The sequence below is a fragment of the Syngnathoides biaculeatus genome, chromosome 4 (assembly GCF_019802595.1).
Source record: "Syngnathoides biaculeatus isolate LvHL_M chromosome 4, ASM1980259v1, whole genome shotgun sequence".
Taxonomy (NCBI): Eukaryota; Metazoa; Chordata; class Actinopteri; order Syngnathiformes; family Syngnathidae; genus Syngnathoides; species Syngnathoides biaculeatus.
The window spans coordinates 19668833-19675482 of NC_084643.1; the positions used below are offsets into that span (position 1 = coordinate 19668833).

A 6650-nucleotide genomic window follows, 5' to 3' on the forward strand; every position below is an offset into this window, starting at 1 on the left:
ATCTGAGGAGTTGGAGGTTCAAAGGTCAAATCCAGTGCACGTTCAGCGAAAATCTTCTCATCGTAGTGACAGAGCTATCTCAAGCAGCATTGACTGGATCAGCCATCAGCTAACACCATCGTAACTCATAAATGGAGCCAATGGAGCTGCCAGGGCCGCTAGAAATACAAACTGATGGATTTGTTTATCTTCCAGTTTATAGCACTTCCAGCAATACAAACTTTGAAATACAGTAAGAAAAGGTTTCATTTCACTACCTGTCTGTCTGCATTTTTAATGTATTACCATATGTTCTGATGGTGTCATGAATATTTTGTCATTACCTTTGGAATTGAGAAGCTACAAAAGGAAACAGCTATTTTGAGTATAAATATATGACTTTAACTCGCTGTATTATTTCAGTTTTTCTTGTGTTGATTAGGTTATAAATCTCAGTTTGGATATGGGTCGTTTCTATAGTCAACAAATGCTGGTCATTTGTAAGGATAAAATAATATAATCTGACAATTATTAAAAATGCTCATGCATATTGGTAGTAATACTGTAATATCAGGTGCATTTTGTCTGCTATATTTTTATGCAATCCTGTAGCCCTGAGACAGGATTAGAATTTCAATTTCTCTTCAGAAATTAAAGATTGCTCTTGTGGAATCCTGTCATAGTGCAAGCAATCACCCATTTTAACCACCAGCATTTTTGGGGTTCCTTTAATGTTTGTATTGATGTTATTGTTTTGAATGAAATGTTTTATTAAAACTTTAAATCAAAGAGTAACACATTACATTCCATCATGTAAGAAATCACATACTGTAAACAATACTTCGCAGACTACGGTGGGATTTGAATCAATGTTTAAAATAAACAGTAGCACTCTAAAAATAACATTTGGTGAATCTAATGATGTAACACGGAAACGTTACATGAGATTAATTATGGCCGATGCCCGTGATGGATGAATAGTGTTAACCTATGACTCAAAGTACTATGTTATTATTTACTTTACTGAATAGGATATCCTCCGAAAATGCCTACAGTGCCATGATCATGCATGAGAGAAACCTAAGGCCTGTCACAGCAGTTTCACTCCATAGAGCAGGGCAGAGAGAAACATATTCACGTGTGATGAGTTTCATTTGAGATAAATTGAATAATACATCATGAGTTCATACCATCTTGACAGAGTTCATCTATCTTTTGCAATCCATACATTTTTCATTATGCACACATTTTTTGTTCCCCTCTGCAAAGAAGTGAAAAACATTTCTTGTACATGTCACATCACAGAAAAGCCTTGTTAACAACCCTGATAATTAATAATAAAGTATGTAAAATTGAGCTTCAAAATGGTCAAGAATGGAAACATTTTTTCAGCCTGCAGATACTGTGGGTGTGCTACTGAGAAATCTGAAAATCTTGTCTTGCTTGTCAATCAGAAACACACATCACCTTCCTGCCCTCATGGCTGTTTTCATGTGATGGAGATATAACACACTTTCACAGATTGCAGAGAAGCAGCTTCTGAGCCGGCATGATGACTATTAACTGCCAGGACAATATTTCTTCCTTTGAAATTGAGGAAAAACGCCTGTCGATCCCATTGGATCAAGATTTGGATTAGCGGTTTTGGAGGTGTTGGATATTATTTTTGATCAATACAAAAGTCCGTTAATCATCTGACTCCAAATTGTGACCTTACCCGACCACCACTCATCCAACAATTTGCGCGCTCGTTCTGCAAAGAAAGGACCAGGAAGCCGGCGTTTTTACACGCGAGTGGATTTATTCCTTCAAAACTAGTACAAACCCCTGGGTCTCGGGTCCCTCTCAATACAACCCTGTACGTCTCCGTTCGCTCCAGCCGACGTACTCCACATCCGAGTTGCCCAGGACAATTTAAAAGTACAATCTACTAATTCACTATTGGTTATGTGTCCCCTGCAGTTATCCTCAGCGCGAGCCGACTCCTCCCGCCTGCGGTTGTTGACGTTTTGTTGCTCCCGTCTCCCTCTAGGTGAAGCATCACCCCACACCTGATTGTGGTCACCACCAACCGTCGAGAACATTCCGTTCTAGCACGCTATCTGCTGTAATCACTTTCTTCCCACATTCTCACACTGAAACTTTTCATCCACAGACTTTCACACATTAAGCAGTTGTGCAAATACATCGCCTTGTTGATTAACTTTTATACATTTCATTTCCTTTAGAGGGAAGAAGGCTTTGAGGCTAACAACACTAACATTGTTAAAAATAAACATTTAACAGAAACAAAAATAAATAAATACAAATACAATTAAAATAGCATGGAGACCAAGGAATATTTAAAAAAAAAGAAATAATCGAAAAGCATGAGAAAAATAATGTTTTTTTTTTTAACCTTGATTTAAAAACTGTCACAGTTTGGGGGCTGCTGTGATTTCAATTGCCAACTTTTTCCAGTTGTGTGCAGCATAATAGATCAACACTGCCTCACCATGTTTGCTTTGACCTAAGTCCATTGGTCAGAAAGCACTACTGGCTTTATATTCCATTAGCATTTTGTTTCATGTATTCAAGAGCGAAACCTTTTAGTCATTTACATACCAGTACCAGAAATTTCAAATGTATTCTAAAGGAAGGTGTAAAGACTTTAGAATTAAAGTGACATGCTCTGATCTCTTGGTTCTGGTGAGAACCCAAACTGCAGCATTCTGAATGACCTGCAGCAGTTTAATGCTCTTTATAGAGAGGCCATTCCAATAGTCAAGCCTCCTTGAGATAAAAAAAAAAAAAAATAGATGGGCTTCTCCTGGTCTGCTTGACACATGCAAGTCTTCACTCTTTGAAACCAAAGTTATAGAACTAATATTATACAAAAAATAATAACTTTAAAAAGCAAAATAGCTCTTTATCAGCTTAGAAAACTACACCAGACGGAAGAAAGTGCAAAGGTGCAAAAAGGTTTAGTCAAAGAGGATATGGCATGAAGAGTTGATTTTACACAAAAAAATTTGTTTCTGGCATTTTAAAAACGTTTACCCAAGCAGAATCGCTTTGCCGATGCCTCTCATTTTGCCTATGCCTCCTCATCATGGTCACGCACAGCAATGGCATTTCCCCCTCTCCTTTCAGACACGTACTTTAAGGCATAAAATGAATCATTGCAAATTGAATTTGAATGTGATAAGAAATGTTGGGCTTGCGAAAGGAATCAATTTGCATTTACTGTAACTCCTTCCTGAAAGCACACAATGAACTCTGGAAATTTTGTACTTTTGGCAGATGCAGTCTTGGGTGCACCTGGTTGGTAGCTCCCACATCTGTTTGCATAAGGAATGAAGTTCACGCAAACCATAGGCTGTATGTTGCCACAATTGTTATAATTTGTCACCTTTTCATTTCCATAATTTTCTCTTTATAAACTGGAAATTTCCCTACAAATTACAATACATTTTCCTGAGAATTTTGTAATCTTGTAAAATAGTGTGTGTTATGTTGTTTTTAAGTTAAGTTTTATTTTATCCAAGTCCTCTTCCCTTCACATACACAGTCCACCCACATGTTTCCCATGTCAATTTTCCCTCCGGGACGATTGTTGTATGCCTCTGTTTTCCTGTTCGGCCCATCGCATGCCATTCTGTTGGGCTGCTTAAACAGCTGTGACCTGTTGGCAGATCAACACAGGATTTGTCACTGTCATTTCATTCTGTTTCACCCAGGCTGCTATATGGGGCTTGACTTTCTCAAAACCCGAGTTCTGATATACTGTATATAGATTTTATGAGTTTATGTTGTTTTGCATTTATTTTTGACCATTGTTATGTGTGTGTGTGTTTTGCAACTATTTTTGACCATTATTATGTGTGTGTGTATTTTTATTCTTTATTTTCCTTTCATACTTTCATGTTATTATGATGCGGTTCTTTTGTGATGTGGAATTCTGAAATGTTCCGAGTGCCTGTATAAGGACGAGAAGGACCGTCAACAGAGCTTCTTACTACCACTCTTTGGACAAGTAGACAAGTACACGCTACACTGCATTTTGCCTTTTGTCCCTGGACATTTCTGGACATTTGTTGACTTGGATAGACTATTCGCTGGAAGGAACATTTGCCTGGTTTTTCAACTCCAATGACTATTCATAGCTTGGTTTAACAACTCGGTCTTTGAACTTCTATTTTGTGTTAGTTGTTTTAATGTTTTTGTGTTGTATTGTTGTGTCTGTCATTAAATTGTCTTAAAGGCAATACAACTGCTTTGTCATATTTTGCTGGTTTCAGCAAGGAGGTTTTAGTCTAAATTCACACGTAACAAAATTGGTGGCTCGTCCAGGATCCAATTCATTTGTTTTTTCAGACATATGTTTAAAAGCGTTAATTGTTTTTTTGCATATTTGCAACTTAACCTGTGAAGCTAGATAAAAGGAGTTTAGACTCGAGCACTTTATTAGGTCCCCTATCCCTGAATCACTTTGTGATTTGCGCAAGTGTGATCTTCTGCAACTTGCTAGTCATTTCCGAGTTGATGCCAAACCTGCTATGAGAAAATTCCAAATTTTGAAAATTGTTCTGTTCACGTCGGTCAAGCTAGATACGTGAGTAAGTTTGACCTTCTGAAGGGCTTCTGGCAGGTGCCACTAACGGACCGCACAAAGAAGATTGGAGCATTCGCTACACCTGACGGAATTGTATCACTACGAAGTGATGCCGTTCAGCTTGAAGAATGCCCCAGCAATGTTCCAATAGATCATCAATAACATGACATCAGGTCTGGAAGGTGTCCAAGTCTACATGGATGATGCCATCGTTTACGCCATGGAATCGGACATTCACCTGAAGAGGATTCGGGAGTTCTTTGAGAGACTGTCGGCAGGGAAAATGACTGTCAACCTTGTGGAGTGCGAGTTTGGAAAGGCCCAAGTTGAGTTCTTAGGGCATGTTGTAGGGCGCGGCCTGGTAAAACCAGTTGGTGCTAAGGTGGAAGCTATTGAGCGCTTACCCGTTCCACAATGTCGGAGAGAACTCATGAGATTCCTGGGCATGGCTGGCTATTACAGGAAATGTTGTCGAAATTTCTCAGACGTTGTGTTTCCATTTATTAACCTTTTGGGGGGAAGGGTTAGATTTATGTGGGATGCCAGTTGTCAAGCTGCATTTGAAAGGGTCAAAGCTATAGTCGTGAATTTTCCAGTGTGACAGGCACCAAAGTTTGAGAAAGCATTTAAATTGCAAATTGATGCAAGTGATGTAGGTGCAGCTGGTGTCCTGATCCAAGAAGATAACTCAGGTCTTAATCATCTACTACTGCTACTTTTCCAAAAATTTTGATAAACACCAAGGAAATTATTTGACCATTGAAAAGGAGACTGAGTCTTTATTGGCTTTGCAGCATTTTGAAGTGTATTTAGGGACAACATCATTTCCAATTTAAGTCTTTACTGATTACAATCCCTTAACTATTCTTCACAAAATGAAGAACAAAAATCAGACTCTTATGACTCTTTTTTTGTTTTGTTTAGGCATGTCTAGGATGCCTTAGAGAGGGTGTTCTGTCATGGTCCTGCCGGTGCAGCCCTGGCTGTGCGGGTGGCCGCACTGATTGGGATGCGCACACCTGCGCCTCATCCTGGCTGATTGGCCCCGGTGTGTATAGGACCATGGGGACGACTGGTCCGGCACCAGATCGTAGCAACTCATGCCCCGTTCCTACACTTCTGTATCTCTGATCGACAACCCGTGTGTACTGACCACCGCCCTTTCTCCGACTGACCCCGTAAGGCTGACTCCCTTGATACTCCTGCCTGCTGTGATCGTTCTCCTGTGTACCGACTCCTGCCTGCCCGCTGACCTGCTCTCTACGCCCAACGTCCCGACTACTGCTGATCCCGACCTTGTAATAATAAATGTTTTTCCTGAATTACACCTGCGTCTCCCGACTCCTGCATTTGGGTCCTACCTCCGTTCCGATGGGTCATGACAGGTTGTTAGACTGGTGACTATTCGTAGCTTGGCTCAACTACTTGGTCTTTAAACTTCTATTTTGTGTTAGTTGTTTTATCGTTTTTGTGTTGTAGTGTGTGTGTGATTATATTTTCTGGCAATACAACTTCTTTGTCATAATTTGCTGGTTTGAGCAAGGGGATTCTAGTCTAAATTCACACATAACACCATCATCTTCTCAAGAAACATACTGTTGGAGTTCAGTGCGGTTCTGCTTCAAGCAGACCTTCAGCCATATTTATTCCTTCATGAATAAAGAGAATATCCCTTTCAGCCATGTTTACCCCTTCATGAATAAAGAGAATATGTTGGTGTGTTAAAATCGCCTCATTTTTCCTCCGTCTTCCTCCAGTCATGGTGAAAGCTAGACTTGTGACGTACTGGACTGTACTGTGTGATGTTCCCACATTTCCGACTTCCTCCTTCCCCCTTCTGATAAAGGGCAGCAGAAAAACTGCTGACCTTTACAGGCATATCAAGATGGAACATGCGGCTGTAATCAGGAATTGCAAGAGCTGTACCAGTGGAAAGAAGAGAGCAAAGACCTGGTGGCTTCAAGACAAGAAGTTACAGATGGAACTGCCAGCAAGAGGTCATCCACATACTGCACCAGGAGAACTCCATGAGGCAATTCAAGCAGAGACAGCAACTGATGAAGACAGTTGTTGAAGA

General features: G+C 40.1%; 1 long non-coding RNA gene across 1 annotated transcript; it reads left to right on the forward strand.

Annotated features, from left to right (window-relative positions):
- Positions 1-3948: 3948 nt before the first annotated feature.
- On the forward strand, positions 3949-5895 carry LOC133499895 (uncharacterized). The gene is made up of 3 exons (XR_009794772.1): positions 3949-4002; positions 5498-5621; positions 5757-5895. It is a non-coding gene; the product is annotated as an uncharacterized LOC133499895 (long non-coding RNA).
- Positions 5896-6650: the final 755 nt, after the last annotated feature.